General features: G+C 48.5%; 1 protein-coding gene across 3 annotated transcripts in view; it reads right to left on the reverse strand.

The window, feature by feature from the left end:
* HMGA2 (high mobility group AT-hook 2) overlaps window positions 1-27,438 on the reverse strand; it is a 119,059-nt gene that overhangs the window by 31,135 nt on the left and 60,486 nt on the right. The gene's annotated exons all lie outside the window — the stretch shown is intronic.

Consider the following 27,438-nt stretch of genomic DNA (forward strand, 5'->3'; position numbering starts at 1 on the left):
ATGTTTGTAGGCAGCCCTTGCAAAGCACTAAAAACCATCACATTGCACTGCTGGTGTGCTTTTGCCATTCATTAACAGCAATTTCATCAGCCACATGACACAGGAACATGTTTCAGAAGATGGTGGCAAGACAATTGTCTCTTTTAAGCAGCTAGAATCACTCTACTAGAAGACTGTGATGTTAAAGTCTACAGTATACTATCATCAGCCTCTCTACAGCAGCAGAGAGATGACTGATGTCTGTGTGCAAATGCTTCACTTGGTCTGAAAAGCAGAGGGAAAAAAGGGAGAACAGACAGAAGGACAAAGAGATTTTGCTCTTGATAATCTTTGGACTGGATGATCTTCGAGGTCTCTTCCAACCTGGTTGATTCCATGATTCTATGATTCCATGCAGGTGATAGGTTGGACTCAATGATCTCGAAGGTCTTTTCCAACCTGATTACTTCAGTGATCCTATGATTGTGTTAAGATTGGATTTGTTCTATTTATGTCCCTGGACACACTCTGAATTTTGACCAGTCTAGGGGAGAAGAGTTTGATAATTTTTTTTACAGGGCAAACTGTCTAGTTACAGCTATTTAATAGCCTTTTGGAAGCTGCATCTGACCTGAAGATCCTATTTGTCGCTTGCATCTAACAATAAGAACATCAAAGGTTAGGTATGCACACAAATCCCCTGCAGTTTCTTTCATACTAGTACTGAAACCTGATCTCACAGCAAGAACGCAGTGCCTGCAGCACCCAGCTACAGCCTGGCTCCATGCTACAGCATCACAGAAACATTCAGCTTGGAAAAGCCCCTCAGGATCAGCAACTCCAGTCCATAACCCTACTCCACAAGGTGCACCCTAAACCATATCCCCAAGCACCAGATATGACCTTTAAACACAGGGCTTGTAAACATTCAACCAAATAATCATTGTGTCAGAGAACAGGACAGGTGAGTATTTACTTTCAGTTTCCCATAACTCTTTCATGTTTTGCTGTTTCTTCTGCTTAAGCAACAAAAAATGATTGTTCATCCTGCAAAACCCAAAGAGAAATCTCAGCTTTGGATGAATTCCACCCCTGGTTTAAACAAGTTGCAGAGTCAACCCAAAGAGGTAAATCACAGGCTCACAGGATGTTAGGGGATGGAAGGGACCCCTGGAGACCCTCCAGTCCAATCCCCCTGCCAGAGCAGGACCAGAGAATCTAGCACAGGTCGCACAGGAACGCATCCACATAGGGCTTGAAAGTCTCCAGAGAAGAGTTCACAACCTCCCTGAGGAGCCTGTTCCAGTGCTCTGTCACCCTTACAGTAAAGTTTTTCCTCATGTTGAGGTGGAACTTGCTGTGCTGCAGTTTCCATCCATTGTCCCTTGTGCTAACCCAGGGCACAAGTGAGCAGAGGCTGTCTCTTCCCTCCTGACACCCAGATCTCCTCTATTTACTGACATTTATTACATCCTCTCTCAGTCTTCTCTTCTCCAGACTAAACAGCCCCAGGGCTCTCAGCCCTTCCTCATAAGGCAGTGCTCCAGTCCCTTCAGCATCCTTGTAGCCCTCTGTTGGACACTCTCAGGTAATAAATGTTTTCATCTCCCAATTAGTCACATTTTATTGTGCTTGGCACTCGTGGGGTTTTGGACATGCCAAAACTACACCAGTTGGTAGCATCTCTGCCTAGGTGGTCCTGGCAGCAGAGGTGAAAGCAGCCTGCTGGCTGAAGAAGCACAGCAGTTGGCCTCCAAAGGCTGCTGCAGTTGGCACCCACAGACATACCCTTTCTGGGAATTAGGTACACTGAGTAGACAGAAGCATAATTTGCAGCTAAACATAACCTGCTTCTGTGAGGTGAGGTATGACATCAACACCAGATCACTTCATGGCAGCTCTAGGACCAATTTAGCATTGGCAGAAACATAGCCAAGGATACTCCAATATTCCACATATTGACAGGTATAATTTGATCTGCTGACAGTATGGACCAAGCTCCTTCTGCTGGTGGCCAGCAGGCTGCTCCCAAGAAGCTAAATGTATCTACATTCTATGCCTGCAACTTCCCAGCCCAGCATCAAGCAAGACTTTGTCTCGAGAAGGGAGCCACCAGGGAGCACAAGGGTTGTGCTTTGAGGTGATCCCCATGGACATCAGGTGCACTTTGTAGGCTTTATGGAATCACTTCATCTTCTCAAATCACAAAAAGGATGGGAGAAGCAGGAAGGCTCTGGGACTTTAATGCCTTGGGGAGTGTATGGCTACACTGATACAGTCAATGAGAGAAGCAACCTGCCATTCAAGGTTACAGAGTCACAGAATGGTGTGGGTTGGAAGGGACCTTACAGATCATCTAGTTCCAACCCCTCTTATCAAGCAAAATAAAAGAGTGCACAAAGGAATTGCTAGCCAGGGCAAGAGGACATCACCTACTCCCAGTCTCTCCTGAGAGAACTGGGGCTGTTTAGTCTTGAGAATGCTGAGAGCTTCTTATTAGTGTCTAGAAATACCCGAGGGGTGGGTGCCAAGATAAAGGTGCCACTCTCTTTTCAGTGGTGTCCAATGATAGGACAAGGAACAATGGGTATAAGGTGGAACCTAGGAAGTTCCAGCCCAACATGAAGAGAAACTTCTTTACTGTGAGGGTCCTGGAGCACTCAAACAGGCTGCCTAGAGAGGCTGTGGAGTCTCCTTCTCTAGAGATTTTCAAAACTTGCCTGGTTGTATTCCCATATGGCCCCTGTAGAGGGTCACTCGATGATCTCCAGAGGTCCCTTCCAACCCCTAACATTGTATGATTCTATGATTCTTTCAGGACAGAGCCACAGTGGTGTGTTCCATGCCAGAATATACATGAAATACAAAATCAGTGCTTGCTGGCTCTTCTGGAAAGTCTACAAATGTTCAGCCAGTATAATCAGCAGCAGTGAATTTCCTTGCTGTTCAGCTGTGTGGATTCTGAGAGTGTCCAAAATGCCAAGTTCACACTGGACTACATGGGCACTCCTCCACTCCTCTGTACCTCCAATGCAGTGCTCACACTGGACTACATGGGCACTCCTCCACTCCTCTGTACCTCCAGTGCAGTGCTCACACTGGACTACATGGGCACTCCTCCACTCCTCTGTACCTCCAGTGCAGTGTTCACACTGGACTACATGGGCACTCCTCCACTCCTCTGTACCTCCAGTGCAGTGCTCACACTGGACTACATGGGCACTCCTCCACTCCTCTGTACCTCCAGTGCAGTACTCACACTGGACTACATGGGCACTCCTCCACTCCTCTGTACCTCCAATGCAGTACTCACACTGGACTACATGGGCACTCCTCCACTCCTCTGTACCTCCAGTGCAATTCTCACACTGGACTACATGGGCACTCCTCCACTCCTCTGTACCTCCAATGCAATGCTCACGCTGGACTACATGGGCACTCCTCCACTCCTCTGTACCTCCAGTGCAGTGCTCACACTGGACTACATGGGCACTCCTCCACTCCTCTGTACCTCCAATGCAATGCTCACGCTGGACTACATGGGCACTCCTCCACTCCTCTGTACCTCCAGTGCAGTACTCACACTGGACTACATGGGCACTCCTCCACTCCTCTGTACCTCCAGTGCAGTGCTCACACTGGACTACATGGGCACTCCTCCACTCCTCTGTACCTCCAATGCAGTGCTCACACTGGACTACATGGGCACTCCTCCACTCCTCTGTACCTCCAGTGCAGTGCTCACACTGGACTACATGGGCACTCCTCCACTCCTCTGTACCTCCAGTGCAGTGTTCACACTGGACTACATGGGCACTCCTCCACTTCTCTGTACCTCCAGTGCAGTGCTCACACTGGACTACATGGGCACTCCTCCACTCCTCTGTACCTCCAATGCAGTGCTCACACTGGACTACATGGGCACTCCTCCACTCCTCTGTACCTCCAGTGCAGTGCTCACACTGGACTACATGGGCACTCCTCCACTCCTCTGTACCTCCAGTGCAGTGTTCACACTGGACTACATGGGCACTCCTCCACTCCTCTGTACCTCCAGTGCAGTGCTCACACTGGACTACATGGGCACTCCTCCACTCCTCTGTACCTCCAGTGCAGTACTCACACTGGACTACATGGGCACTCCTCCACTCCTCTGTACCTCCAATGCAGTACTCACACTGGACTACATGGGCACTCCTCCACTCCTCTGTACCTCCAGTGCAATTCTCACACTGGACTACATGGGCACTCCTCCACTCCTCTGTACCTCCAATGCAATGCTCACGCTGGACTACATGGGCACTCCTCCACTCCTCTGTACCTCCAGTGCAGTGCTCACACTGGACTACATGGGCACTCCTCCACTCCTCTGTACCTCCAATGCAATGCTCACGCTGGACTACATGGGCACTCCTCCACTCCTCTGTACCTCCAGTGCAGTACTCACACTGGACTACATGGGCACTCCTCCACTCCTCTGTACCTCCAATGCAGTGCTCACACTGGACTACATGGGCACTCCTCCACTCCTCTGTACCTCCAGTGCAGTGCTCACACTGGACTACATGGGCACTCCTCGACTCCTCTGTACCTCCAGTGCAGTGGTCACACTGGACTACATGGGCACTCCTCCACTTCTCTGTACCTCCAGTGCAGTGCTCACACTGGACTACATGGGCACTCCTCCACTCCTCTGTACCTCCAGTGCAGTGCTCACACTGGACTACATGGGCACTCCTCCACTCCTCTGTACCTCCAGTGCAGTGCTCACACTGGACTACATGGGCACTCCTCCACTCCTCTGTACCTCCAGTGCAGTGCTCACACTGGACTACATGGGCACTCCTCCACTCCTCTGTACCTCCAGTGCAGTGCTCACACTGGACTACATGGGCACTCCTCCACTCCTCTGTACCTCCAGTGCAGTACTCACACTGGACTACATGGGCACTCCTCCACTCCTCTGTACCTCCAATGCAGTACTCACACTGGACTACATGGGCACTCCTCCACTCCTCTGTACCTCCAGTGCAATTCTCACACTGGACTACATGGGCACTCCTCCACTCCTCTGTACCTCCAGTGCAATGCTCACGCTGGACTACATGGGCACTCCTCCACTCCTCTGTACCTCCAGTGCAGTACTCACACTGGACTACATGGGCACTCCTCCACTCCTCTGTACCTCCAATGCAGTGCTCACACTGGACTACATGGGCACTCCTCCACTCCTCTGTACCTCCAGTGCAGTGCTCACACTGGACTACATGGGCACTCCTCCACTCCTCTGTACCTCCAGTGCAGTGTTCACACTGGACTACATGGGCACTCCTCCACTTCTCTGTACCTCCAGTGCAGTGCTCACACTGGACTACATGGGCACTCCTCCACTCCTCTGTACCTCCAATGCAGTGCTCACACTGGACTACATGGGCACTCCTCCACTCCTCTGTACCTCCAGTGCAGTGCTCACACTGGACTACATGGGCACTCCTCCACTCCTCTGTACCTCCAGTGCAGTGTTCACACTGGACTACATGGGCACTCCTCCACTCCTCTGTACCTCCAGTGCAGTGCTCACACTGGACTACATGGGCACTCCTCCACTCCTCTGTACCTCCAGTGCAGTACTCACACTGGACTACATGGGCACTCCTCCACTCCTCTGTACCTCCAATGCAGTACTCACACTGGACTACATGGGCACTCCTCCACTCCTCTGTACCTCCAGTGCAATTCTCACACTGGACTACATGGGCACTCCTCCACTCCTCTGTACCTCCAATGCAATGCTCACGCTGGACTACATGGGCACTCCTCCACTCCTCTGTACCTCCAGTGCAGTGCTCACACTGGACTACATGGGCACTCCTCCACTCCTCTGTACCTCCAGTGCAGTGCTCACACTGGACTACATGGGCACTCCTCCACTCCTCTGTACCTCCAATGCAGTGCTCACACTGGACTACATGGGCACTCCTCCACTCCTCTGTACCTCCAGTGCAGTGCTCACACTGGACTACATGGGCACTCCTCCACTCCTCTGTACCTCCAGTGCAGTGTTCACACTGGACTACATGGGCACTCCTCCACTTCTCTGTACCTCCAGTGCAGTGCTCACACTGGACTACATGGGCACTCCTCCACTCCTCTGTACCTCCAGTGCAGTACTCACACTGGACTACATGGGCACTCCTCCACTCCTCTGTACCTCCAATGCAGTGCTCACACTGGACTACATGGGCACTCCTCCCCTCCTCTGTACCTCCAGTGCAGTGCTCACACTGGATTACATGGGCACTCCTCCACTCCAATGCAGTGACAGGTTTTTAAAGAACTCAAGCCACCTCTCAGCAACATGATCAGTGCAAAAGCAGATTGGTTTTCCTGGTTAGACGCTGCTGGCAGCAGTACAGCCAGGACATGCCCTGTTTATTATACACACTTCAGAGGAGTGAGGGGACAGTTTGTGGGATAAGTAGTTGCCCTCACCCCCTCTCCTGCCTTTTCATTACCTCCCAGGAATGTTTGCCTCCAGGGCCAATTTAGATGCATTTACATTAATAAATGTGTGGCCTTTTCAGACACTTTTCTTTCCACTTTAATTCCTGTCTGCCCTTGTTGGCACATGCCCTTGGCAATTTATGGCCATTTTGCTCATTTGGCATTGTGCAATTACCCTTCATGACTCAATACAGATTTCTGTTTATAACAAAGCAAATACAGAGTTCAGGTAAGTTTTCCTTTTTTCTCTTTTTCTTTCCTTTTCTTTTCTTTTTCTTCCTTTTTTTTCCCTGTCCTTTTCCTTTTGCTTTCTTCTTTTTCTGGGAGAAAAAAAAGACAACCTTTTGCTAACTGTAAATTCATTTGCAAGCCTGAAACTAACACGTTGTGAGTCTTCCAGATGCACCACCACAGTTCTAAAACGCTTCCTGACTGATAAGAAAGATTTCTGTGAGCTCTCCACATCAGGGTATTATTAATAAACCCTCTGTATCTCAGAAGGAACCCCCCCACATAGCATTACGTAAGCCCCATATGGCTTCCTGCTCAGCAGCGTGGATGTCTCCTCCCTCGCCTTACTCCTAAGTGAGATGGGGCCCAACCTTTAGGGCTGGGGTTGGTTGAACAGTGCCTTACAAAGGTACTCAACATCTCTATGCTCAACTGCTACCACGACTGAATGCATGAAGACACTGCTCTCGCATCCATGTTTGCCCCATGGGTGGATTTGCCTGTGCTTGGACTGACCGATGGGCGTTGAGATCAGATGAGTAATGAGCAGGAGCCACACACTGTTGAAGAGAAAGCACAGTGGAAGGAAGGCTGTTGCCCTCTGTCCTTGATAAGTGCCTTCAGACCAGAGAAAGCAGGGTAATTTTGTGCTGCTGCTAATTCTGGCAGGGGCAATCAGGCCCATGAATTTGAACCAAACCTGCCCGAGGAAACCATGAGCAGGTCCATTTAAAGTCTTGCCCGTTCATTTAAAGCGCTGACCAGTAACACATCACCTGAGCTCTGCTGATCTCAAAGTGATTCACCCACTGCAAGTGGCATGAAACACTTAGGAAGGGTTTTGCTCTGCACCAAAATGCAGCCATTTCTGGGATGAGGTCTGGCAGCTGTTTTAGCAGCACAAGACAATGTTACACGCAGTTGGGGCATGGGGTGAAAAAGAGCACAGATACACTCTATGTGGCAAGGAAGGATGTAATTATCCAAACTGGGATTTGGCTAGGATGCTGAGGTCAAAGCCCTGATTTTTCAAAGTGCCACGGGAATGGTAATGACTACAAGTGGTCAGGGCCCTGCTCTGACATCTAATCTGAGACACGACACCTCCAACAACCCTTTTTTTGAGCACCGTACAGCGGTACTCATCCCAAGTGAATCAGAGGGACAAGTTTTCCCTGGCACAGCAGCTAAGTGTTCTTGGAGATACATATTTTGCTTCCCAGTTCGTCTACACGATCTGGGAGCCCAGGGGATGTACACATACTCCTTTCACAGCACTGGTCTAGGAAGAGCACAGGACACTGCTTGTGTTGGATGCACTGATGAGAAACTCAGATTAAACCCCATTCCTTTCAAAACAGCAGGACTCCTACCCCCAAACGTCTTGTGGCCTGAGTTCTGCAGGCTAAACCATGCATCAAACTAAAGATTTAAACTACAAACAGCTACTAACCAAACAACTTTCCATTGCTGTGCTATTAGTGAGCCACTGCATTAAAGCACATACATAGAAACCTCACGTTTGCTTAAAAACCTCACAGACGTGAAACCAGCTACACTTTGGCCACAACAACCCCATGCAGTGCTACAGGTGAGGGATGAGTGGCTGGAGAGCAACCTGGGGGTGCTGGCTGGCACTCAGCTGGGTATGAGCCTGCAGTGTGCTCAGGTGGCACAGAAGGCCAATGGCATCTTGGGATGTAGCAGGAACAGTGTGGCCAGCAGCACCAGGGATGTAATCCTACCCCTGTACTGGTACTGGTGAGGCCTCACCTGCAGCACTGTGTGCAGCTCTGGGCCACTCACTGCAAGGGAGATACTGAGCTGCTGGAGCAGGTCCAGAGGAGAGTGATGAGACTGGGGAAGGAATGAAGAGAAAGAATGATAAGGAGAGGCTGAGGGAGCTGGGGTTGGTTAGCCTGGAGGAGACTCAGGGCAGACCTTATCACACTCTACAGCTACCTGAAGGGAAGGTGTAGTAAGGTGGGGGTCAGGCTCTCCTCCCAGGCAACTTGTGACAATATGAGAGGGCATGGCCTGAAGCTGCATCAGGAGAAGTTTAGGTTGGATGTTAGGAAGCACTTGCTGGTGGAAAGGGGAATTAGCCCCTGGAAAGGACTGCCCAGGGAGGTGGTGGAGTCACCAGCCCTGGATGTGTTTGAAGTTCGTCTGGGTGTGGTGCTTGAGGATATGGTTTAGGGTGCCCCTTGTAGAGCAGGGTTATGGTTGGACTTGGTGATCCTGAGGGGCTTTTCCAACCAGAATGGTTCTGTGATCCAGCCTCTTCATTGGTCTCTCCCTGTTTGGTATGCCCACTGTTGAAGCTTGGTTGCTGCCTGAGTGCGTTCTTCCACCTTCTGTGAACAACACTGAGGAACGAGGTGGCAGATACAGACAGAGGAACACAGGAAGATTGAACATGGTTTTGTCAGGTAGCACTGGACGTCTTCCCTCTACCTTTGTTCACTTGGTGTGAAAGCACAGCATTTTGGAACCAGCAGCATGGGAAGAAGGAAAGCTGTCCCCACCTTGGTGCTCAAAAGCCTTGAAACCTTCACAACAGATGTAGTGAATAATCCCCAAACCAAACCTCAGCTCTTCAAAGCCAAACCTATCTTTTGCTGCCTTGTTGTTCACTCCAAGCCTTACACTGGTGGGGAGGAGTCATGTCCCACAGTGCAGAGCAGAGTACCTGCTTCACGTGGACCTGGCCAGGGCAGCGAGCCCTGAGGCTGCACATCACACTCCTCGTGTGTGTGTCAGGAAGCACATGCTAGGTGAAGTGTTGGAGGGAGAAGGGTATTCATAGAATCACAGAAAAAGACCTTTAAGATCATTGAGTCCCACCACAACCCAACTACCATGACCACTAAAGCATATCCTGAAACACCACATCTGCAGCTTCTTGAGCACCTCCAGGGATGGCAACTCCACCACCTCCCTGGGCAGCTTGTTCCAATGCCTCACCACTCTCTCAGTGAAGAGATTTTTCCTAATGTCCAACTCAAACCTCTCCTGGCATGACTTAAACCCATTTCCTCTTGCTAGTTACTTGGGAGAGCAACACCAACTTCAGTGTAACCTCCTTTCAGGTAATAGTAGAGAGCAGTAAGAGCTCCCCTTAGCATTCTTTTCTCCAGATTTAAGCAATCTCATCTCCCTCATGCCCTCCAAACCCCCTCACCATCCTTGCTGCACTTCTCTAGACACATTCCAGGACCTCAAGTGTCCTTCCTACACTGTGGTGCCCAGAACTGAACACAGTACTCAAGGGCTGAGAACAGGGATACAATCACTGCCCTACTGCTGCTGGACACAGTGGTTTCGATACAGGCCAGGCTGCCACTGGCCTTCTTAGCCAGTGCTGCACACTGCACGCTGGCCTGGGCACACTGCTGGCTCACTTTCAGCTGTCCATCCACCAGCATCCCCAGGTCTTTTGCTACCAGGCTGCTCTTCAGCCACTCTCCCCCAAGCCTGTAGCATGGCTTAGGGTTGTTGCGATCAAAGCGCAGGACCTGGCACTTGGTATTGATAAACTTCATTCTGTTGACCACAGCCCATTGACTTAACCTGTTCAGATCTCTCTGCAGAGCCTTCCTACCCATGAGCAGATTTACAACCACCTATCAGTCCTCCCAGGGAGCCTGCCCTAGGGCCCAGAAACACACCTAGTGACAAGCATAAGGCAACCGCTATACGATTCAAAACAGCTCTGTTTGTGCAAGTCTGTCCAAATCCAGCTCTGTGCTGGCTGTGGGAACTTTCTTGAACAGTTTCTTCTTGGCTGACCAAATGCATCTCAGCTATTTCACTTGTGGGAGAAATGCCTCAAAGCCATTATTTTTTATGGTGGTGTTACAGGACATATCTCTATTTTGAGCAGCAACAGTGGGGATTGATAAGGGAGGGCAGTGAGCCTTTTTGGGCACATTAAAGGAAACTTTCTTTTCGTCTGGCTGCATGAAAGGGCATGAGAGAGGCAGCAGTGAAGGAGCACACTCAGCAACAGCTTCCTCTCCAGCCCTGCTGACGCCAGGGAGTTGCACTGCCACAGGCACTGCCACCACCAGAGTCAAGCCAGCCTGCTGCTGGGGAGCACCATGTTATGCAGAGCTAGAGTTGATGCTGGCTTTGCTGCCCTGGTGCAGGGGTGAGCCTGAGAGCTGCTGCTATGCTAGATGATCTGAGATGCAGATCAAGCACTGGCACAAGAAGCTCCAAAGCTGCCCACAGTTTCATGGGCTTGGTTTGCTCCTCCTGCCTTAGAAGAGAAATGCAAAGAGGTATAAAGTCACCATGCCCTCTCCCAGACACGTGGACCACCAAAAACTAGCTGAGAATTTTCCCCTAAGGGAGCCCTGCTCAGGTATTTGGATGTAGTAGTCCTCGGGTGTTGATAGTGAGGTCTTGTTGGCAGAAGAGAGCTGTGAGCTGGCACTGACTCAGAGGCTGTCTTTTGAAACTTCAGACTGATAAAACTAATGACTGTGTTGAGAGGTGCTCATAAAACACTGAGTCACTCCTCATTCAATTAAGGAAGCCGTCAATGATCTTTCAAGGAGGCCTGAGTGGGTTATCCCCTTCTACACCGTGCTGAATTCAGGAATAACCATCTGCATGACACTGTGAACGACCTAGGCAGGCAGGCAGAGAGTTCAAAAGGTGAGGAACACCTCTCAACAGGAAGAACCAGTGATGCACATCTGGAAATAATCTTTGCAATTACAATTGGCTGTTTGGTACCCTCTGCTGCCTGGAAGCTTTGGTGCCACTCAACGCTTCCCTAGGAGGGACTGCAAGAACTGCCTGTGAACTGGTCCCACACAGGAGGAGGAAAAAAAATAAATCAATATTTCATATATAAACAAACAAAAAAGTCATTTTTAAACATTTAAACATTTCTGTTCTTTTTATGATTGTTAAATCAATATTCATATAGACTGCAAACCATTTTATAGCCTACACACAGCACTCCCTTGTTGCTCCCTTCCCAGGAAATTTCTTCTTCAGGCAGATGAGCAGCTCCAGGCAGGAGGTTCAGAAATGTCAGCCATAAGAAATAACTCCAGAGCAAGATCTGCCACCTTTCTCAGACACGCTGCCTAACGACTTCAGTGAGAGTTCTGCCTCAGTAAAAATACTGAGGTTTGGCCCATTACCTTCAAATGAACAGAGCAGTTTACTTGTGGTGTGAGGAGCTTCCTCTTGTCTGAGCCTTCAGTTTTCCAGGCTGCCAGAGAGGTACAGAGGTGGTTCCCTAGTGATCCCTTGGGCTGTACGTGCACCCAAAAGGGCTCTCAACAAACCCTATGAGGAGAGGCTGAGGGAGCTGGGGGTGTGTAGCCTGGAGAAAAGGAGGCTCAGGGCAGAGCTCATTGCTATCTACAACTACCTGAAGGGAGGTTGTAGCCAGGTGGGGGTGGCCTCTTCTGCCAGGAAACCACCAATAGAACAAAGGGACACAGTCTCAAGTTGTGCTGGGGAAAGTCTAGGCTGGATACTAGGAGGAAGTTGTTGTCAGAGAGAGTGATTGGCATTGGAATGGGCTGCCCAGGGAGGTGGTGGAGGCACCGTCCCTGGAGGTCTTGAAGAAAAGCCTGGCTGAGGCACTTAGTGCCATGGTCTGGTTGACTGGATAGGGCTGGTGGATAGGTTGGACTGGATGATCTTGGAGGTCTCTTCCAACCTGGTTGATTCTATGGTTCTATGATTCAAATTGCTCCCGAGTTTGTACCTGCATACCCTGCCTTCACTGAGCAGGAGCAGTGGATGGAGATGGGCTGTCTTGACAATGAGGTTTGACTGAGCTGAAAAATATTCTCCAATTCTAGCCTTTAAAAACAAAAACCTTTTCCTAATATTTTTTAGCCTTTATCTCCTCTGCAAGCTATATACACACTAAGATGCCTCTTGCTTCTAAAAAGCCCTTCCAACCTTTACATGAAAGCCAGGACAGTGCAGAAGAGCAGCAGAATCAAAAGATCCAGCAGCCGTGCTTCCATTATTTCATTTATTTCCATGATTTTGCTGCAACCATCCAAAAAGCAGTCACTAGATACTTGTGAGCAAAGCTCACAGCAGTCTGCTGGCTCTTGCAAATGTAATGCAGCTGCTCTACCTCTCCATTCACTGCTTCACATTTAAACTTCAGACATTTATTCGTTGGGGAGAAGATGCTGCAGCTCTCCCAGCAAGCTGGTTTCATGGAATCACAGAATGCTACAAGTTGGAAAGGACCTTGAAAGCTCATCCAGTTCAATCTCCTTGAGAGAGCAGGATCACCTAGAGCAGATCACACAGGAACACATCCAGGTAGGTGTTGAGTATCTCCAGAGAGGGAGACTCCACAGCCCCCCTGGGCAGCCTGTTCCAGTGTTCCCTCACAGGGAAAACATTTTTTCTCATGTTACCATAGAACTTCCTATGTCTCACCTTCCATCCAGTGCCCCTTGTCCTGGCACTGGGCATCACCCAGCAGAGCCTGGCTCAGTCCTCCTGGCACTCACCTTTACATATTTATAACACTGATGAGGTCCCCCCTCAGTCTCCTCCTCTCCAAGCTACCCCAGCTCCCTCAGGCTCTCCTCGTAAGGAAGATGTTCCACTCCTTTCATCATTTCTGTGGCTATGCACTGGACTCTCTCAGGCAGTTCACTGAGGTCCCTCTTGAACTGAGGGGCCACAATATTCCAGATGTGGCCTCACCAGGGCATAGTAGAGGGGGAGGAGAACCTCTTTCCCTTCCAGAGAGCACCCCAACACCAAAGGCTGCAAAGCAGCCTTCTAGCTTCCCTCCTTAGCATCCCCTTGCCATGGTCCTTGAGTGAGGGCATGGTGAAGGAGTGTTTTTTTCACTGATGTTTTAAACCATATGGTCTGAATGCTCTGAATGCCATGGCAAATTACTGTCACATGTCCTAACCCACTGCCACATAGTATCACCTTTCATAAATTGCTGGATACCATTTTCCCATCAGCATTGCCCTAAGCAGGAATCACAGACAGGACACAAATCCAAACAACCCTCATATGCATAATAAATAACAATCGGCCCCTTCACTGCTCCTCCTTCCAAGGAATCTTCCTGATTTTAGATCAAACAATTCCCTGTGATCCACACTGACTTGTATGCTCCAGTGCCATAAATACCTAACAGAAGAGAAAATGCTGCACTTCTAAAACCTGAACAGATTTATACTTTTCAGTTCTAAAATACATGCTCATGTCATGCTTTGGCACAGGTTCTGAATTAAGCAAACAAAGAGTGCATCAGACCCCACTAATGCATGCTTAGCATTGCTCCAGTGGAGCCAGACCAGTTTGCACCAGTTCAACAACAGAGCATGGGCTGTATGTAAATACCTTCTTTCTTCCCCCTTCACCTTTGTGAATGTGTGTATGCTGTGGTATCTCGGGATGCCTCTGAAGCAGACAATTTGCTTCAGATCATATAAAAGCAAGCTGGAAAACACAGATGTACCTCTGCCTCCTCCTGCCCACTCCACACACAATTCCACACATCTCTATCTAATTAGACTATATCTAGATAGATAGATAGATAGATAGATAGATAGATAGATAGATAGATAGATATCTGCATGGCCACAGCAACCCCATGCAGAGATACAGGCTGGGGTCGGAGTGGCTGGAGAGCAGCCAGACAGAGAGGGATCTGGGGGTGCTGATTGATACCTGCCTGAACATGAGCCAGCAGTGTGCCCAGGTGGCCAAGAGAGCCAGTGGCATCCTGGCCTGCATCAGGAATGGTGTGGCCAGCAGGAGCAGGGAGGTCATTCTGCCCCTGTACTCTGCACTGGTTAGACCACACCTTGAGTCCTGTGTCCAGTTCTGGGCCCCCCAGTTTAGGAGGGACATTGAGATGCTTGAGCGTGTCCAGAGAAGGGCAACGAGGCTGGGGAGAGGCCTTGAGCACAGCCCTACGAGGAGAGGCTGAGGGAGCTGGGATTGGTTAGCCTGGAGAAGAGGAGGCTCAGGGGAGACCTCATTGCTGTCTACAACTACCTGAGGGGTGGTTGTAGCCAGGAGGAGGTTGCTCTCTTCTCTCAGGTGGCCAACACCAGAACAAGAGGACACAGCCTCAAGCTGTGCCAGGGGAAATTTAGGCTGGAGGTGAGGAGAAAGTTCTTCACTGAGAGTCATTGGACACTGGAATGGGCTGCCCGGGGAGGTGGTGGAGTCGCCGTCCCTGGAGCTGTTCAAGGCAGGATTGGACGTGGCACTTGGTGCCATGGTCTGGCCTTGAGCTCTGTGGTAAAGGGTTGGACTTGATGATCTGTGAGGTCTCTTCCAACCTTGGTGACACTGTGATATATAGGGCATGAGGTGACAGAAAGCAGCCCTGTGGAAGAGGACTTGTGGGTGCAGATGCACAAGAAGCAGACAGTGTGAGCTTGCAGCACAGAAGGCCAATGGAAACCTGGGCTACATCAAAAGATGATCCAGAGAGGTGATTCTGTCACTTTATTTTGCTCTAGTGAGACCTCACCTGGATTACCATGTCCAGCTCCAGAGCACTCAAAATAGGAAGGACATGGACATGATGGAGCGGGTTCAGAGGAGGGCCACCAAAGTAATCAGGGGGTTGGAGCACCTCTGCTACGAGGACAGGCTGAGGGAGCTGGAGTTGCCCAGCCTGGAGAAAAGGAGGCTCCAGGCAGACCTAACAGCAGCTTTCCAGTACCTGAAGAGGGCCTATGTGAAGGATGGAGAGAGAGAGAGAGACTGTTCACAAAGGCCTGTGTTGACAGGATGAGGGGCAATGGCTTCAAGTTTAGATTGGATGTTAGGAACAACAGGTTCTTTACCATGAGGGTGCTGGAACATTGGGATAGGCTGCCCAGGGAGGTACCTGGGGCCCCATCCCTGGCAATATTCAAAGTGAGGCTTGATGCAGCTCTGGGCAACCTAATCAGGTTGAGGACATCCCTGCTGACTGCAGAGGGAGTTGGGCTAGATGAGCTTTGGAGGTCCCTCCCAGCCCAGCCCATTCTGTGACCCTGTAACATCAGATTTTCACAGGAAAAGTGAATGCTCACGCATTAGTTCAGCACAGACCATAAAATGTTGCATTTTGGAGCTGTGCCTAAAGATAAAATCTCAAGTGGCAAATACTTCCAGTTCAAAGTTTCATTTTCACCTGAATCCAAATTTTCTGATGAAAGTATTTCAACAGAAATAGCCTTGTCAGTAGACAACAAGGCTTTGTACTGCACTGTAATAGTGCACCTCTGCCTGCTTCCACTCCTGAAACCTTTTTCTTTTCCAAATCCTGCACATTTTGGCATTCAATATAGCCTGGAGGTCCATGGATGGGGAATGCATTGGCTCGGATCCCAAAGTGTCCTGCTTCCATCCTCTCATCACCTGGGTGAAGAGAAGGTTAGCACATATTAAACCACTGGATTTGTCTGCTCCAAGTATAGCGGGAAAGAGGTGGAGATGTGTTTGAGAGCCAAATGTAAGCTGTTTGGGGATGCACTGGAGAAAATTAACACCTGGCAGCTGGTGACCAGACCAGTTTCACTCCAGTAGTGCAGTACTGGTGTGAAGTGGCTGTGTCACGCAAGGTGACACTCTCTGCTATGAAGAACTCCAAGGGGAACCTGAGTAGAGTCCCTTGCAACCACATACTCAGTGTAGTTTGTATGAAGCCCCTGTTGCTATAGTATTCCAGATGGAATAACCCCCAACTCTCTCAGCCTGTCCTCACAGGAGAGGGGCTCCAGACCTCTGATCATCCTCGTGGCCACGCTGTAATTCTGTATGTATTGTACACATTTGGGTTTGTTGTTTTTTCCTTTAAAGGAGATGCCTAAGTGATATTTGTGGAGTGTAACAACTCTCCCTCACTGTCAACTTTCTCACAGAATCCTCTTACTGAGGAGATGGGGAATTATGTCATATTTTCACACATGGACAGCCGGTTAAATTGCATGCAAAATCTTTTTACTGTCTGGTTCCTTCATTTTGTCACATATAAAAACAATAAAATGAAACAAAAACCCCAACAAAACAAACAAACAAAACCCTCCAAAACAACAAACGACCACCCTCCAAAAAAATCACATCAAAAAAAAACCCCAACACAAAACAAAAACCCACCAAAAAGCTTTAAAATATTTCTTTGAATCATAGAATCAACCAGGCTGGAAGAGACCTCCAAGATCATCCAGTCCAACCTATCCACCAGCCCTATCCAGTCAACCAGACTATGGCACCAAGTACCTCATCCAGGCTTTGCTTGAACACCTCCAGGGATGGTGACTCCACCACCTCCCTGGGCAGCCCATTCCAATGCTCTTTGGCAAGAACTTCCTCCTAACATCCAGCCTAGACCTCCCCCATCACAACTTGAGACTGTGTCCCCTTGTTCTGTTGATGGTTGCCTGGGAGAAAAGACCAACCCCAACCTGGCTACAGCCTCCCTTCAGGTAGTTGTAGACAGTAATAAGATCACCCCTGAGCCTCCTCTTCTCCAGGTTAAACACCCCCAGCTCCCTCAGCCTCTCCTCATAGGGTTTGTGTTCCAGGCCCCTCACCAGCTTTGTTGCCCTTCTCTGGACACATTGCAGCACCTCAGCATCTCTCTTGAATGGAGGGGCCCAGAACTGGACACAGCACTCAAGGTATGGCCTGACCAGTGCTGAGCACAGGGGCAGAGTAACCTTCCTTGTCCTACTGGCCACACTACTCCTGAGACAGCCGAGGATGCCATTTGCTCTCTTGGCCACCTGGGCACACTGCTGGCTCATCTTCAGCTACTATCTACCAGTACCCCCAGGTCCCTCTCTGCCTGGCTGCTCTCAGCCACTCTGTCCCCAGCCTGTAGCACTGCTTGAGGTTGTTGTGGCCAAAGTGCAGAACCCTGCACTTGGCCTTGTTAAATCTCATCCCATTGACCTCTGCCCACCCATCCTGGAGACAACCTCTCCCCCTATTGAAGACTGAGGCAAAGAAGGTGTTAAGCACCTCTGCCTTTTCCTCATCCTTTGTCACTATATTCCACTCTCCACCTAATAAGGACTGGAGGTTGTCCTTGCCCCTTCTCTTGCCATTAATGTATTTATAATCATCTGTTCCCAATGACATAGTGTCCAGGCTAAAAAACAGGTGGTGAAGAGGGGAAGGGAAAGCCAGTTCTGACCCAGAGGACAGGCTTCTATTTCCCTCAAGAGGAATCCCTGCTGGCCAGCAGCTGCCACTCTCCCCTCGCTGGCACTGGCATGTGCTGTGGGGTATGGCTTCCCATCTTCTTCAGACTGAAGCGGCCAGGCTGTCTCAAACTAACCATCTAAATTGACTGAACTAATCCAGTTGATTTTGCTTGGGGTTGATTAAGAAGTGTTCACAGACAGTGTTTGGCCATAGCTGGGCAAGGTCAGTAATCTCTGGGCCAGGAGGCTGTAACAAGCAGCTAAGGGAAGTGACCTCTTCCACTGGCACAGCTGGATCTTGATGACATCTTGCTATAGCTTAACTATGCAGGGTCTTCCACCAGCAATGAGCAGCCAGGACTACTTGTCCTCTGCACCACTTCCACCCACTTTGTACCACCCAGGCAACTGGTCCCTTCTTGCCAGTGCAGGGCTCTGGAAAATATGAAGTTCTGCTTTCAGATTGTTTTGACTGCTACAGCGATATGAATAGTCTTCACAGTAACAGCAAACTGAGCAAACCAGTGACCTGAGGCACAGTGCATGGGTTGTAGCAACTAATAAATCCCCCACCCCCCCTAACAGACACTAGCAAGCCCAGAAGGAGGAATTGCTATCACCTAGTCTAACTCCCTGCACAGCCCAAGTCACCCACCTTTGCTCGGCAACTCTTGCACCAACACAGCGATTTCAGGTTAAGTATTGCCTTTGAGCAACATTTCCAATTGTGATTTAAAGGCTGCAAGTCTTGAAAAAAATCACCATATCCCCTAAGGAAGCTGTTCCCATGATCAATTGCCCTCATTCTTCAAAACGTGTACCTCCTGTGCATGTGGGAACTGTGATTGAACGGAAAGGGCGAGCTAGCCAAGTTCTGCTGCTCTGGCACGAGTGAAGAATCAACGTCATAGGGTGCAGGAGGTTACTGTAACTCCATACAAGAGGCTATGCAAACTCTTGCTGCAAGATCTTGTGCAGAACTCAGCATGAGAAGTGTTAAATGTTTTCCCCACTTGGTGAGAATTTTTCAGACTGTGTCTCCTTCTCAAGACTGAAGCAGACTTGCATAATTCTTGCATAAGGCACACGATTTACACCAGCCATCGCAATGCTAGTGGTACCATGGCTCTTCTCTGGCCTCCAGCCTAGTTTGCTTGACAAGCAGCTGGGGCTGAAAAGTTGGCTTTTGAAGTTAACAGAGACCACGGTGCTATCAATCAAAGAGCACATTTTGCTTTGCAGCTACAGATCTACTTCCTCCATAAGAACCAAGACAGAGGACAAACTGCTGACATGCAACCAAAAGGTTGCATGGATTGCCTTGCAATCAGACAAATGCCTATGCTAAGGGTCAGAGAGCTGGAAGTTGTTTGACTCAACAACTGGTATTTGAAGGACTGAGGAAGAAAAAGTTAATTAAAAATCCTTTAGAAGTAAAACCACTAAAAAGATCACAGGATGTCAGGTGTTGGAAGGGACCTCCAGAGACCATCAAGCCCAACCCCCTGCCAGAGCAGGACCAGAGAATCTAGTGCAGGTCGCACAGGAACACATCCAGATAAGGCTTGAAAATCTCCAGAGAAGGAAACTCCACAACCCTTCTGTGGAGCCTGTTTCAGTGCTCCATGATCCTTACAGTAAAGAAGTTCTTCCTCACGTTGAGGTGGAACTTCCTGTGCTGTAGTTTATGAATTTGTGAAACAAAATCAGCAACACAATGAATCAAATGAAATTTCTCACTGCAGACATTGGGACTCAGTCCTGATCACTCCTGTTTGTTTCAATTATAGACTGGTTCTATTACAAACAGGAAAAGCAAACTTTTTCATTTAGAAAACGCTGGAACAAAGCATCTAACTTTTGGAGGGGTTAACTGAAGCAGAAAATGTGTTGAAATGGACCCTTCCTCTTACAAATCTCTGATTAAACAGTTTAGTGTTTCTGAAAAAAAAATCCTCTATAAATTCCAAACCAGTTCCAGTAAACTCCTACCCGAGCTGAAATCTGTGGCAGCAGCACATCTCAGATTTTGCTTCAGTTGTAATTGCAGCCCTGTGAGTAGCAGAGAGGGGATGCATCTCACAGTCAATGCTCATAAACTACACTTCTGCAACAGAAAGGAAAAGGAAAGCCTGTGCTGTGAACTCATGGCAACAGTGGGACACGGCTGCTCACAGCCCATCTGCACAGCAGCTGTGGGTAGGAGGGAAGCAATGAGCAGTTAGAAACATAATTTGGGGGGGGAAGTAAGTGTTGCATGTCTTTTTGTTTTCTTAACTTGGAATGAAGTCCAAAACAAGCACTTATGTATGCTCTCATCTGTTCTTCCCTTGAAGACAATGTCAACCTGGATACTGGAATGGGCTGCCCGGGGAGGTGGTGGAGTCGCCGTCCCTGGAGCTGTTCAAGGCAGGATTGGATGTGGCACTTGGTGCCATGGTCTAGCCTTGAGCTCTGTGGTAAAGGGTTGGACTTGATGATCTATGAGGTCTCTTCCAACCTTGATGATACTGTGATACTGTGATACTGTAACCTGTAAGCATCACTGGGATCTAAGGAGACAATTGTCACCATGCTCTTTCTATAATGCCAGAAGGACTTCTTTCTCCAACAGATGTCTTCCATGCAGGGCATTCATTTCCCTTCAAGCTGTTTTTTTTTTCACCTGGAGAAATCAGGTCATGCAAAGGGAATGGCTACGCAGAAGAACCTGAGAGGCAGAGGTCCAACCACTTTTTTCAGTGAGCAGGAAGAGGCCAATCCAGCACAGCCTTCCCTTCCCAAGCCAGTACTTATGTTTGATGGGAAGAGCAGCATTTTGCTTGAGTTGTCCCAGTTTTCTTAGCCTTTTCCAGTCAATGTGCTGGTTTGAGGCTAATGAGAGGAATTAGATCTCTGGTTATAAAAGAATAATAATGAGAAAATCTACATCATTCATTGGTTTGCTAAAAGAGATAAAAAGCCAATATGTAACCAATTTGTTCCTCTGCCTTCTTCACCCCTAAGTATAGGATCTATTCTCTTGTCCTTGACTCCAGTTTAATCTCTCCACTAACAGATAACAAGTATGCTTTGCTGACTGTCTGTCTGTCTATCTGGAAAGGAAAGATAGAGAAAGAGAAGCTCTGAGCCCCTTCTGGGCAATTTCTTTGTCTCTGATGGAATTTGGATTTCTGTATTATTTCTACTTGGTCTATAATTGTAAATATATGTAAATATATTGTGTGCATATGCTTGTAAATTTAGCTTTGCTGTAAATAAAGCATCAGCTTACTTCCAAACTGTCTAAGCTGCTCTGGTAAATTTCAATGGGGGGTGGGGGGGTGGGAAGGGGAAGTTCCTAACCCACCACAGTCAAACACATGGGAAATCGATCTGCAGAAAAGATGAGCTTGTGGGTAGAGAGTGACCTTTGGGATAGCTCCTCTGTGACTCTATCATAGAATCGTAGAATCAAGCAGGTTGGAAGAGAGCTCCAAGATCATCCAGTCCAACCTAGCACCCAGCCCTAGCCAGTCAACCAGACCATGGCACCGAGTGCCTCATCCAGGCTTTTCTTGAAGACCTCCAGGGATGGTGACTCCACCACCTCCCCAGGTTGGAAGAGACCTCCAAGATCATCCAGTTCCAACCCTCCTGCCATAGCCAAGGACACCTCACATGTGACCAGGCTGCTCAGAGCCTACATCTAGCATGGCCGTAAAAACTTCCTTAACTTCTTTCACTTCCTCTCCTCGTCTGAACATCAGTTATTGATGGGAGTAAAACCCAACGACAGGAATGAAATCCGTGGAGAGAAGACAGGAATCAGGGTCTATGGATGTCTGCTCTGACGGTGCAAGACACTTGGAGAAACTGCTGAGCTGCTAAACCTGGGCAGTTCGCACAGCTCCACTGCATCTCCTGGGGCCAAGCAGAGGCAGCGAGTCTGTCTACTGCCTCCTGAGGTGAGCAAAGCTGGCAAGATCTGCCACTACAAATGGTGTCAAAGACAAGGAAGAACTTATATCCATAAAAGCAAAGAAAGGGAGGAGGTAAAAAATGAACAGAAAATGGAGAATGGAGGGAAACAGATTGGAGGGGAAAAGAACCACACTGCCCTACAAGAGCAGCTTTGTGATTCCTGCAGTAATGTTACTCTGTTTTGTTTACCATGAAAAGACCCCATTAATGCTTCAGCCCCATCAAACAGCAGACCAAGTTCATGAATGGCACCTATCAGAGCCCAGGGGAAATCCAATGATTAGAGGGAATTTGCCAAAGGGCCTTTGTAGCTGAGAAAAATGCCTACTCCAGAGAGGAATGCAGAAAATTCCTGGGAGGACAGGCCCTCCTTTGTTGGCAGTCCAGTGGTATTCTGGAGCAAATAAAGGGCCACAAAAAATGGGTTCTTAGATGCCAGGAACATTTGAAGGAAGTGTTCAAAGACCTCCTTGAAACATTGGCACACACCCCTCCCCCACCCCAGTCACCCTGCTTCCCAACTGCACTAATTCTGTTGAGGATGACCAAATGGGCTACACTCCAAACACTACTATTTTAGGATTACATCACTGAAACATCTCCTGACAGCTACACCTTTACTTACTTTGGGGTTTTTTGCTACTTTTCCCCCAGCTAAAACTTTTGTTGACACGAGCTTTGAGGGGCCAAATTCTCAGCCAGAGTAAATTACTGCAGATCTACTGAAATGGAAGCACCTCTGATGGCTTAGAGCACTAAAGAATCTGACCCAAACACCAGAATGAGTCTACACTTGGTGGAGAAGGAGCATCTGACATCTCATCTCTCGTTAGCCTCACCTCGTTATTACCTGTGCCAAACGACTATGTATCACCTCTGAGCTATGCAGCTGCTAAATCTGTGTTGCAGAAGGGAAGATTTGCCCAGAGAGATGCCCTGGGAGAGTATGAACACATCCAGGCAGAACCTGCATTCACAGGACTTGGAGGAGACGAGCTGTCACTTAGCAACTGAAAGCGATGCGCCATGTAGGTGTTGATTCATTCCAGGCTCACTGGGCAGATGCTCTTTTACTTCTAAGAACTCAATCATGAAAAACTCATTTAAGCTAGCAAAATTATATGGAGACCTCCCCAAAAAAACTCAGCCAGCCATCAGCAAAACGGCATTGAATCTGCAGACTGTTCTCTAACGCTTGTCTGCATTTGCTTACCACGATCTCATCAATGCATTATAGCAACGACCGTGTAGTTAACACAGGTTTTGTACTAAAACAGCCCCAAACAAAACATCCAGAGGTGATGTTCTGTCTGCCACAGGCAAGGCTCTAATCTCATTTACATCAGTGTAAATCCAGCGTATTTCCAACAATTTGACTGAACACCAGCATGAGATCAGAATTTGGCCCTGTGCCTCCCTCCCTCTGTTTTCCTCCAGAGAAAACAAAACCTTTTTTTTTTTTGGTTATTTCTTTGGTGTGAAAAATCAGATACAGATTTTATGGCTGATTTAAAAGATCTTATCTGCCTCTGAACTCTTGAATTGCATAAACTCCATGTAATCCTCACATAAACACATCCGACAAACACCATTTCCTCCTCCTGTCCTCACTTCCTATGCTCTGAACAATCTTAATGCCCTTTTTTCTTCACAATGTGCACTTAAACATAATCTGCTTCCTCACAGACATGGCTAATGACTTTTATGCCCTGCATTAAAGAATTTGCTATGATGGCAGAGTGAAGTAATAATGATGGAGTTGGAAATAGGCTCTGTAAGCACCAATGGATTTGTGCTCCCTCTTTCGGCACACACGGATCTGAAACCTAAAAAATAGATTACTTGCAACTTTGGAGACTGACATAGAATCATAGAATTCTCAGGGCTGGAAGAGACCTCAAAGGTCATCTAGCTCCAACTCCCCTGCCATGGGCAGGGACACCTCACACTACAGCAGACTGCTGAGAGCCGCATCCAGCCTGGCCTTAAACACCTCCAGGGATGGAGCTTCCACCACCTCCCTGGGCAACCTGTTCCAGTGTCTCACCACCCCTATGGTGAAGAACTTCTTCCTAACATCTAATCTAAATCTCCCCTCCTGTAGTTTGGAATCATTCCCCCCAGTCCTATCACTACCTGACACTTAGGAAGTCCCTCCCCAGCTTTCTTGTAGGCTCCCTTCAGAGACTGGAAGGCTACAATTAGGTCTCCTCAGAGCCTTCTCTCTCCAGGCTGAACAGCCCCAACTCTCTCAGTCTGTCTCCATAGGAGAGGAGTTCCAGCCCTCTGATCATCCTCGTGGCCCTTCTCTGGACACACTCCAGCACGTCCAGATCTTTCCTGTAACAGGGGCTCCAGGACTGGACACAGTACTCCAGATGGGGTATCACAAGAGCTGTATAGAGGGGGAGAATCACCTCCCTCAACTAGCTGGCCATACTTCCCTTGACGCAGCCCAGGGTACTGCTGGCTCTCTGGGTGGCAAGTGTCCGCTGGCAGCCCATAAGCTTTTCATCCACCAGTATCCCCAGGTCCGTTTCCTCAAGGCTGCTTTCAAACCAGTCACTGGCCAACCTATACTGGTGCTTGGTCTTGCCCTGAGCCAGATGCAGAGCCTCGCACTAACTTTTTTCAAACAAAGGTGAACTCTTTGTCAACAGCTTCCTTTATTGCTCTGCAACTCTTGTTCATTTTACTGTTTCAAATAGTCTTTTAGTGGTCCAAGTGGATTTACCTCTACATAGGAGCGCAGTGGCAGAGAATGGATAAAGAACTGGGTGTAAAAACAGAGCTGTGCCGTGCAGAGCACCACTGCATTTTGCAGTGGCATGGGGGAAAAAAAGCAGCCATGTTAAAAAAGCTCTTTTCCTCTGTTTTCATCAGCCACAAAAGCAACCAAGGTTTTCTACTAGTAACTGGGTCCTGCTTCCTGCTGAATGTTCCCAAGGAAGTCATTAAGGGATGCTCTCCTTTTCCCTAATATCTGTGGGAGACAGTCACTGTAACTGACTGTGAAAGTCTTCTCCCAGGCAACCAGTGACAGAACAAGGGGACAGAGTCTCAGCTGTGCCAGGGGTGGTTCAGGCTGGACGTCAGGAAGACATTCTTCACAGAAAGAGTGACTGGCACTGGAATGGGCTGCACAGGGAGGTGGTGGGGTCACCATCCCTGGAGGTGTTTAAAAGGAGACTGGATGCGGTACTTAGTGCAATGCTTTCGTTGGGTGATAGGTTGGACTTGATCTCAAAGGTCTTTTCCAATCTGCTCATTTCTGTGAGTCTGTGATTCTGTGAACTCAGGGCAGCATCTCCTTTGGCAGGAGAGGGAGAGCTGGAGTCTCTCACCCTCCTGCATGCTGGCTCCTTTCGTTCAATGGATTCCTCTGCTCTTGCAGGTCCTGAAAACTGGGGCCTTGGGAGAGAAATAAAAAAGCCAAAAAGCATCCAGATAAGACTGGTTGGAAGGGCTGTGCCACTCACACAGCCTGCAGGCCCACACTTGGCACAGACACTGAGCAAAGCAATGTATCTCCAGGTGCATCATTCCTCCAGCCAATGCACACAGCATTCACAGGCTCCCCACAGAGGCTGTGGAGTCTCTTTCACTGGAGACTTTCAAGACCCATCTGGATGCGATCCTGTGCAACTTGTGCTAGACTATGATCCTGCTCTGGCAAGGTCTGGAGGTCACTTCCACCCCTAACATCCTGTGATCTACAGTGCTACTCAAACACAATCAGAAGTGCAGATATTTATGTGGCTGTTTGAGGCTGGGTGGTGCCTTTAGGAAGACCACAGATTTACAGACCTTCAGAAGCTAGAAAGGTCCAGAAACTGTAATCTTTGTATTTCACCCCCATCAGTCCTGTATCCCTATAAATTTGGCTGAAAAAGCAGCTTTCTTCTCTTTTCCCTTTCTCTCTCCTCCTGGGAAGGATGAGCAGGCTTTTATCTGCCATGCTGTTTTTATTGGCCATGCTGCCAATTTGGCCTGGAGCTGCCTAACTGGCACCTGGAGCTGCCAAGTTGAATTTTGTGCTGCATCCCAAATGGAGCACTGTGTCAGCAGAGATTCTTGGAGGGGGGCATTTGGGCCTGAGATTTTGGGTTTTGTGTAAAGCTTTGGTTTAATGAGATTCTGTGTTAAACCCAAATTATGGATTCCTTAGTATTTTCTAAGCTTTCCTATGCTTTGCACTATACCTGTAGCACTGTAGCACATTAATTGCCTTCCCATTTGAACTTTCCTGTTCTCCACTCCTGTGTGTGAGCAGTTTTCTTTTGCCCCTCTTGGAAGAGGTAAAAGAGCAATCTGTCCTGCTTTAAACAAAAGCAATTTGGCATTCTCAAGGGTTAGACAATCAAAGCAAAGTCAGGTACAGTCAAAAAAGAAAGATGCCTGGAGATGGTAATTACACTTCCTCCAAATGGGGCGCATCTCCCCAGCATAGTTCCTTAATTGCCCTCAGCTGTGGAAATCCTAGGAGCATCTTCTGCAAAGTAAGTATCAACTTAGCAAAGCGGTCATTGGAGAAGTATGCAAGGCCTGCAGCACACACGTGTGTGAGCACTAACCTTCTCCTGCAACCTTGATTTATTGAGCCTCTGCCTGGCAGATGGCTGACATTTTAAAATAGGCTCCTAAGACTATAGATCTGTTTGTTTATTTGTTTGCTTTCCACCAAACAGAGCGTAACAACTCCAGCCACAATCCATTAAAATCCAGGCTGGCAGGGTAAATGACTGTCACTGGAAGCCTGACTTGTCACGCTGCCACGGAGCACTGTGAAGCCCTGGGCTCTTTCTCTCAAGCCAGGGCTTACATCATCTCACACATGCTCCTTTTACCAGCCCATGTTGTGAGCTCCCTTCAAAAACCTCCACAAAAGACATACTGATTTACTTGCTGCTCTGCACCATCAGGGTCCCTCCCTCAGGGAGAAGTTCCTGCTCCACCACAGACTTCCTCTGTGTCTTTGAGAAGACTTATACACCCAGGCATTTAAAGATTATTTTAGGAACCTAAAGGCACAGACAGATGTTTGTAATAATATGTCAGACCCAAAGAAACAAAAACCCAAACCTGTGTTAATCCAGCAGCAGACACCTTGGTGGCTCAGACACCCTGACTCAATCAGCAGCACCACCTCAAGCACAAGGGGTGACACAGAGGCTCAGGGCAGGGACAACATGAAACCAGCCTGCCTAAGGAGGCCAATGGCTGAATCATGGCAAACACAGTCAGTAACACATCAGTGACTTCTGCTCTAAAGGGAAAAATAAGACTGGTTGTTTAAGGAGGGGATTAGGTTCAGTAGATTCTGAACTCTCCTTTCAATCAGAGTTACTTACCACTGCAAAACAACTACTGAGTCCTAAGCCATTAATTCCTGTAGCAAAATAAAGGACTGAAGCAAGAAATAACTAATTGGCCTAGATTCAGAGGGCAGCGAAGATGCAAAGACAAGTAGAAATGCAGCTTGGAGGCACTTTTGCACCTCTTGATTTTTCTGGGGCTGGTTCACTTTCTTCAATAGCCTCTTCCAAGAAGCAAGGTACTGCTTGTGCCCATGGAGAACTGCTTT

Source organism: Pogoniulus pusillus, chromosome 4, assembly GCF_015220805.1.
Source record: "Pogoniulus pusillus isolate bPogPus1 chromosome 4, bPogPus1.pri, whole genome shotgun sequence".
NCBI lineage: Eukaryota > Metazoa > Chordata > Aves > Piciformes > Lybiidae > Pogoniulus > Pogoniulus pusillus.